Raw genomic sequence first — 8,184 nt, 5'->3', positions numbered from 1 at the left:
CATGAAGGGACACTCCAGCACAGCTGTGTCTCCCTCTGAAGCATAACGTCGCTTTGTTTCTTTGGTCAAACGTACAGAGTAAGTGCTCACACACTGCTGTTGGTTCATCACCAGGCAGATGTAAACAGTTTGTTGTTCATTGAAGACATGAAGAAGTGATGTGTTTTTCACCTCCAGGAAACTTTCTTGGACTTTATTCACCTTCAAAATTCTGTCTTTGAAAATACTCAGCATGGCTTGTTCCCACTTTCTGTCATGTCTGATCCAACGCACCGTCAGATTCTCACCTGCTCCTTTACATTGTACGTCTACAGTGTCTTCAGGACTTCTGATAGATTCTTCCCCCCTTACTGTCTTACACACAGTCAGGCTGATGTTTCTCTCATGTGTCACGCTGCCCTGAGTCCAGCACACTTCTTGGTACAGTCCAGAGTCTGAGTGGGTCAGGCTGTTGAGAGTAAATGAAGGAGAACCATGAAATGTCTCAGGAAATGAGAGTCGTCCTGTCAGGTCTTCATGTACTGTGAAGTTTCTGTTCCAGGGGTCAGAGATGTTCCACAGGACCAGAGTATCTTCACCAACACGTCTGGAGGTGATGCAGGAGCTGTTTTGATCTGGGAGCTTGAACTGTAAAGAGCCTCCTTCTTTTCTTATGGCGATAAATTCTTCTGCATGAATGTTGCTGATGAGAGTGAACAGCAGGGAGAAGCAGAGCTGTGCGACTGCAGCCATCCTGCTCAGAGGTCTCGTGGTGAGTGTCGTACAAGCACTGACACTGCTCGCTTCATGAGCTTCCTGTTTGTGGTTGGAGGAGGAACGCCACTTCTTTATCACATCATCAAGGAACACTTTGAAGCATTTGGCTCGATATCACGCCGTATATCTGCTTTCACTCTTCACAGGCCAAAGTGTGGACACGGTTTTTTATACTTCGTTGCATGGGTCCAGGGGTATCAAACATGTGGCCTGGAGCACAGAACCGGCCAGTCACAGTGTCCAATCTGAACCATTACAAGTGAGATAATGTCAGCTTTACCACACAGCCATGAATATTATGAAAATGTAAAAGTCCTTTCTAAACTATTTAAAACTTTTTGAATAGTTTTTTAGTTTCAAAAACAACTAAAAAATGTTGTTTCTTATGTGATCCTTCATAAAACATCACATATTTTCCAACATAATTCAGGGTTTGGTTTGGTCTAAGTAAGCAGAGAAGTCCAGGCATCCAGTTTCCATGCAGATGTTTACATGAAGCTCATCATCTGATGATGAAACTTACTTTGTACCCAAGCAGCCCAACCAGAAATTGAAAGTGTACATGCATCAAGGGACGGAGCGCATCCCGTCAATAGGTCCAAAGTGCAATCGAGGCTAATCCCATGATCTTCTTATTTTCTTGTAGACCGAAGTTGAAAATCTGGCAGTATTTATTTTTGTGATTTTTTTCCACTCTCAGCTGTCCTTCTCCTGTATTTGGGCCTGTTTGTTAATTTATTTCAATCATGTAAACAATATACACGTACATTTAGCAAAGAAAATCTGAGAAAAACATACTATACAAAATAAAGTTAATACATTTCAATATTGCTTCTGTTCTGATTCAGTTACATGTCGAAAGGGAGAGGGAAGAAGTACACACTTATTTAATCCCACCCCTTTGCCATAAGTTATCAGTCAATATTTAGTCACTTACTGATATAATCTGTAATAAAAACAGTGAACAGATTTCTGATATAATATATACTATAATATCACATCATGAAGTTTTCTAAATAGTGACATTCACTTAATTTCAACATTTTCCCTTTTCTTTATAGCTCAAGAAGATCATATCTTTATAACTCTTTTTGAACTGTTTTATGTTTGGATATTGCTTCAATTTCATATTCAAACTGTTCCACAGCTTCACTCCATGCACAGAAACACAAAAACTTTTTCCTGTTGTACGTACCTTCCCTGTTTTGAGTTACAAAAACCCCTTAAATTATAACTTACTCTGAATATAATCTGACAGTTCCTTATTTTTTGCTTTGAATATAATTTGTGCTGTTTGGAATTTCACTAGATCAGCAAATTTCAATATTTCAGACTGCAAAAATAGTGAGTTTGTATGTTCCCTGTAACCTGCATTGTGGATGATTCGAACTGCTTTTTTTGTTGAAGAGTAAAAAGTGAAAGTAATGTGGTTTAATAGTCATGGTGCTGGGTCGTTGACCCAGCGTTTTGTGTTTTATGATTATTTTCCTCTGTTCTAGTTATTCTGTGTCCTCCCCCCTTGTGTCCGGTTCGGGTTCTTGATTTCCTGTTTTGTTCTGAAGGTCTGTGTCTGTTGTCATTGTGTTCAGCTTGTCTCCTCCGGTCCTCATGTGTATTGGGTTCAGCTGTTCTTCCCTCCTTTGTGTGATTACCTGATTACCTTGTGTGTGTATATATAGTGGGTGTCGGTCTGTGTTCGTTCTCGGCTCGTCTGTGTTTCATGGTGTCCTGGTCCTCGTCTGCGTCTCTCTGCCTTCCACCCCATTCATATGATCTCAGGTTTGTTATTTAGCTATCCCAGTTTAGGTTTGTTCTGTAAATTCTCTTCCCTCACTGCCTGTTTTTGCCACTCCACCACTTGTAAATAAACCTCACTCAAATCATCAGTCACTGCCTGCATTTTGGGTCCTCCTTTTCCTCCAACACCACACGGCTCACCCCGCCAGCCGTGACAGTACGAGCCGACCAAACATGGACCCAGCAGCATCCGCACCTTCCCAGGAGTTTCGGGAGGGAGTGATTGACTCCGTTTCAAGGTTGGTTAACCTGTGGCTGGAACATGAGGGGGAGGAATTTCACAGCGCTGTAGAAGCCAGGCTACAACAATTAATCTCTGCTCACTCCTGGCTACTGGACTCTGTTCACCCTCTCGCACAGAATTTCATACTGAACGAACTTCACCTTCACCCTCCAGCCGCTACCGCTTCCCGACCCAGCCCGGTGGTGAATGTTTTGCACTGCCCGCCGGGGAATCTGCGGCCCGGCCTGCCGGATGTGGAATTACCCGGCCGGTCGGAGCTATCTCCAAGAAGGAAGCGACGTTCACGCCGCCGACGCCCATCGCCACAGCCGGGCCCCGAGAGTTCTGAGTTGCCGGCTGTGGTGAGTGGAAAAGACACTCTGTCTGTTTTGCCAGACCGTGTGACTGTTTATACCGGGGCTGTGTTTTTTGAGTCAGCTGCCCAGCCGGTAGCTCAATTAGCTGCCCAGCAGCCACTAGCTCAGTTAGCCGCTCAGTCTCACCTCCATCAGCTCAGCCACCTATTCAGCCATTATCTTCACCAACTCCTCCGGTACAGCAAGCCATAACAGTTCAACCCATAAAGGACAGGTCAACAACTTCTTATTCTAAGCAGAGAGACAAACCCAACAACAATGAAAACATTCCTCAAGAGCTGGCCAGTTCTGAGACTGAAACGCACTCCAGGGCCTCCCCAGAGGCTGGGTTTCAGCCCCCAGCTGACTCTGGACCCCTGGAGGTTAAGAAGCCAGCTGAGGACTGCACCCGGCTGTTGCTGCCTGAGCTGAGTCAATGCTCGGTGCAGCTGCAGTCTGCTTTGTGCTTGCCAGAGGCCATCGTGCCTGCTGGTTCTGATCTGTTCCTGCCAGAGGTCCCCGCACCTGCTGGTTCTGTTCTGCGCCCGCCAGAGGTCCCCGCACCTGCTGGTTCTGTTCTGCGCCCGCCAGCGGTCCCCGCACCTGCTGGTTCTGTTCTGCGCCCGCCAGAGGTCCCTGCGCCTGCTGGTTCTGTTCTGTGCCTGCCAGAGGTCCCCGCCCCTGCTGGTTCTGTTCTGTGCCTGCCAGAGGTCCCCGCCCCTGCTGGTTCTGTTCTGTGCCTGCCAGAGGTCCCCGCCCCTGCTGGTTCTGTTCTGTGCCTGCCAGGGGCCCCTGTGCCCACTGGTCCTGTGACTGTTCTCGCTGGAGGGCCCGAGGAGCCCGTCCAGCAACCTTCCTCGTCAGCTGGGGGGCCCGAGGCGCCCGTCCAGCCTCCTGTCTCGTCCGCTGGAGGGCCCAAGGAGCCTGTCCAGCCACCAGCTGCTCCACCAGCAGCGGCATCTACGCCTGCAGCAGCAGCCGCATCCACAGTTTCGTCCACGCCGCCGCCTGCTGCAGCGCCTCCGTCTCCGGCTTCCACACCGCCGCCAGCTGCAGCCTCGGAGTCTTCATCCTCGCCAGCTGCAGCCTCCGTGTCTCCACCCACGCCGTCGCCTGGTCCAGCTTCAGCTTCATCAGCTTTGTCTGGTCCAGCTTCAGCATCATCAGCATCATCAGCCTCATTAGCGTCGCCTCGTCCAGCCTCTGCCTCAGCTTCTGCCTCGTCTGGTCCAGCCTCCACTTCAGCTTCGCCCGCTTCGCCTGGTCCAGCCTCCGCTTCAGCGTCGCCTGTTCCGGCCTCCGCCTCTGCTTCCGCCTCGTCTGGTCCAGCCTCTGCTTCCGCCTCGTCTGGTCCAGCCTCAGCTTCAGCCTCTGCTTCCGCCTCGTCTGGTCCAGCCTCAGCTTCAGCCTCTGCTTCCGCCTCGTCTGGTCCAGCCTCAGCTTCAGCCTCTGCTTCCGCCTCGTCTGGTCCAGCCTCAGCTTCAGCCTCTGCTTCCGCCTTGTCTGGTCCAGCCTCAGCTTCCGCTTCGTCTGGTCCAGCCTCAGCTTCCGCCTCGTCTGGTCCAGCCTCAGCTTCCGCTTCGTCTGGTCCAGCCTCAGCTTCCGCTTCGTCTGGTCCAGCCTCAGCTTCCGCCTCGTCTGGTCCAGCCTCATCTTCCGCTTCGTCTGGTCCAGCCTCAGCTTCCGCCTCGTCTGGTCCAGCCTCAGCTTCCGCCTCGTCTGGTCCAGCCTCAGCTTCCGCCTCGTCTGGTCCAGCCTCAGCTTCCGCCTCGTCTGGTCCAGCCTCAGCTTCCGCCTCGTCTGGTCCAGCCTCAGCTTCCGCCTCGTCTGGTCCAGCCTCAGCTTCCGTCTCGTCTGGTCCAGCCTCAGCATCCTCCTCGCCTGGTGCTGCGGGGGCCACGCCACCTTCAGGTCCCAAACTGCCGCCTCGACATCGGCGGTCATCTGCCAGGCCGCTTGTTGGGCGTCATCGTCGATATGGACGACCTCCCAAACGCCGCCGCTAACTTCCGCGCGGCTGGCCTCCGGACTTGTGTCGCCACCGCCGTTGCTGTCCCCGCGGTCGGCCGCCTGAACTGTTTCCCCGTCGCCGCCGTTGCTGTCCGCACGGTCGACCACCTGAACTGTTTCCCCGTCGCCGCCGCTGCCGTGTGCACAGTCGGCCCCCGGAGATGAACTGTTCTGGGCTCCTGAGTTGTCAGCCTCCGGGCCGGCCTCCTGAACTATGTTTTGGGACCCTGTTCAGGAACTCCAGTCCGTGTTGTGTTTTGGACAATTCATTTGGCCCACTGGAGCTTGTTTTTTGTTTGGTTGTGGTCGCTCCGTCCTGGGCCCCCGCCGCCCGCCCTGGGTTGGTCGTCTGTTTTTTGTTTTGGGCTGTCTGGAGCCAGCCCTTGGAGGGGGGGTACTGTCATGGTGCTGGGTCATTGACCCAGCGTTTTGTGTTTTATGATTATTTTCCTCTGTTCTAGTTATTCTGTGTCCTCCCCCCTTGTGTCCGGTTCGGGTTCTTGATTTCCTGTTTTGTTCTGAAGGTCTGTGTCTGTTGTCATTGTGTTCAGCTTGTCTCCTCCGGTCCTCATGTGTATTGGGTTCAGCTGTTCTTCCCTCCTTTGTGTGATTACCTGATTACCTTGTGTGTGTATATATAGTGGGTGTCGGTCTGTGTTCGTTGTCGACTCGTCTGTGTTTCATGGTGTCCTGTTCCTCGTCTGCGTCTCTCTGCCTCCCACCCCATTCATATGATCTCAGGTTTGTTATTTAGCTATCCCAGTTTAGGTTTGTTCTGTGAATTCTCTTCCCTCACTGCCTGTTTTTGCCACTCCACCACTTGTAAATAAACCTCACTCTAATCATCAGTCACTGCCTGCATTTTGGGTCCTCCTTTTCCTCCAACACCACACGGCTCACCCCGCCAGCCGTGACATTAATAGTTGTTGCCCCAGACCTCTGCACAAAAGCTTAAGTATGGTGAAACCAGTGAACAGTAGAGAATATGAAGTGATGTCCCGTGTGATACCTGCTTTGCCTTGTTTAGTATTGCAATGCTACGTGATACTTGGGAATGAATATATCTTACGGGAGCACTCCAGTTTTTCATCTATTATTACCCCCAGAAATTTATTTTCACTGACTCTTTCAATATCAACACCATTTAGTTTAATCTTAGCATTGTATTTAAAGTACTATTTCCAAATAACATCATTTTAGTTTTATTCAAATTTAATGATAATTTGTTTTTATCAAGCCAGAACTTCACTTTACTTATTTCATTAGTCATATCCTCCAATAAATTCTGCAGATCATCACCATTCAATTCAATTCAATTCAATTTTATTTATATAGCGCCAAATCACAACAAAAGTCGCCTCAAGGCGCTTCATAGATACAGAGAAAAACCCAACAATCATATGACCCCCTATGAGCAAGCACTTTGGCAAAAGTGGGAAGGAAAAACTCCCTTTTAACAGGAAGAAACCTCCGGCAGAACCAGGCTCAGGGAGGGGCGGCCATCTGCTGCGACCGGTTGGGGTGAGAGAAGGAAGACAGGATAAAGACATGCTGTGGAAGAGAGACAGAGGTTAATAACAGATATGATTCAATGCAGAGAGGTCTGTTAATACATAGTGAGCGAGAAGGGTGACTGGAAAGGAAAAACTCAATGCATCATGGGAATCCCCCGGCAGCCTACATCTATTGCAGCATAACTAAGGGAGGATTCAGGGTCACCTGGTCCAGCCCTAACTATATGCTTTAGCAAAAAGGAAAGTTTTAAGCCTAATCTTGAAAGTAGAGATAGTGTCTGTCTCCCGAATCCAAACTGGAAGCTGGTTCCACAGAAGAGGGGCCTGAAAACTGAAGGCTCTGCCTCCCATTCTACTTTTAAATACTCTAGGAACAACAAGTAGGCCTGCAGAGCGGGAGCGAAGTGCTCTAATAGGGTGATATGGTACTACAAGGTCATTAAGATAAGATGGGGCCTGATTATTTAAGACCTTGTATGTGAGGAGCAGGATTTTGAAACCAATTCTGGATTTAACAGGAAGCCAATGAAGGGAAGCCAAAACAGGAGAAATATGCTCTCTCTTTCTAGTCCCTGTCAGTACTCTTGCTGCAGCATTTTGGATTAGCTGAAGGCTTTTCAGTGAGTTTTTTGGACATCCTGATAATAATGAATTGCAGTAGTCCAGCCTGGAAGTAATAAATGCATGAACTAGTTTTTCAGCGTCACTCTGAGACAGGATATTTCTAATTTTAGAGATGTTGCGCAAATGGAAGAACGCAGTCTTACATATTTGTTTAATATGTGCGTTGAAGGACATATCCTGGTCAAAAATGACTCCAAGGTTCCTCACAGTGTTACTGGAGGCCAAGGTAATGCCATCCAGAGTAAGAATCTGGTTAGATACCATATTTCTAAGCTTTTCAGCGCCGAGTACAATGACCTCAGTTTTATCTGAGTTAAGAAGCAGAAAGTTAGTGGCCATCCAGGTCTTTATGTCTTTAAGACATTCCTGCAGTTTAACTAATTGGTGTGTGTTATCTGGCTTCATGGACAGATAGAGCTGGGTGTCATCTGCATAGCAGTGAAAATGTATGCTATGTCTTCTAATGATGCTGCCTAGGGGAAGCATGTATAATGTAAACAGAATTGGTCCTAGCACTGAACCCTGTGGAACTCCATAATTAACCTCAGTGTGTGAAGAGGACTCTCCATTTACATGCACAAATTGGAGTCTATTAGATAGATATGATACAAACCACTGCAGTGCAATACCTGTAATACCTACAGCATGTTCTAATCGCTCTAATAGGATATTATGGTCAACAGTATCGAATGCTGCACTAAGGTCAAGAAGGACAAGCACAGAGATGAGTCCACTGTCAGAGGCCATAAGAAGATCATTTGTAACCTTCACTAAAGCTGTTTCTGTGCTGTGATGAACTCTGAAACCTGACTGAAACTCTTCAAATAAACCATTCCTCTGCAGATGATCTGTTAGCTGTTTGACAACTACTCTTTCAAGGATTTTTGATATGAAAGGAAGGTTG

At 48.6% G+C, this 8,184-nt stretch overlaps 1 pseudogene; it reads left to right on the top strand.

Annotated features, from left to right (window-relative positions):
* Positions 1 to 2,727: 2,727 nt before the first annotated feature.
* LOC148099731 (uncharacterized) lies at positions 2,728 to 5,353 on the top strand (annotated as a pseudogene).
* Positions 5,354 to 8,184: the final 2,831 nt, after the last annotated feature.

This window comes from Neolamprologus brichardi, chromosome 14, assembly GCF_056152115.1.
Source record: "Neolamprologus brichardi isolate AB-2024 chromosome 14, ASM5615211v1, whole genome shotgun sequence".
Lineage (NCBI taxonomy): Eukaryota > Metazoa > Chordata > Actinopteri > Cichliformes > Cichlidae > Neolamprologus > Neolamprologus brichardi.
Note: the sequence above shows the minus strand (reverse complement) of the source record. Positions and strands in the feature narration are given on the sequence as shown.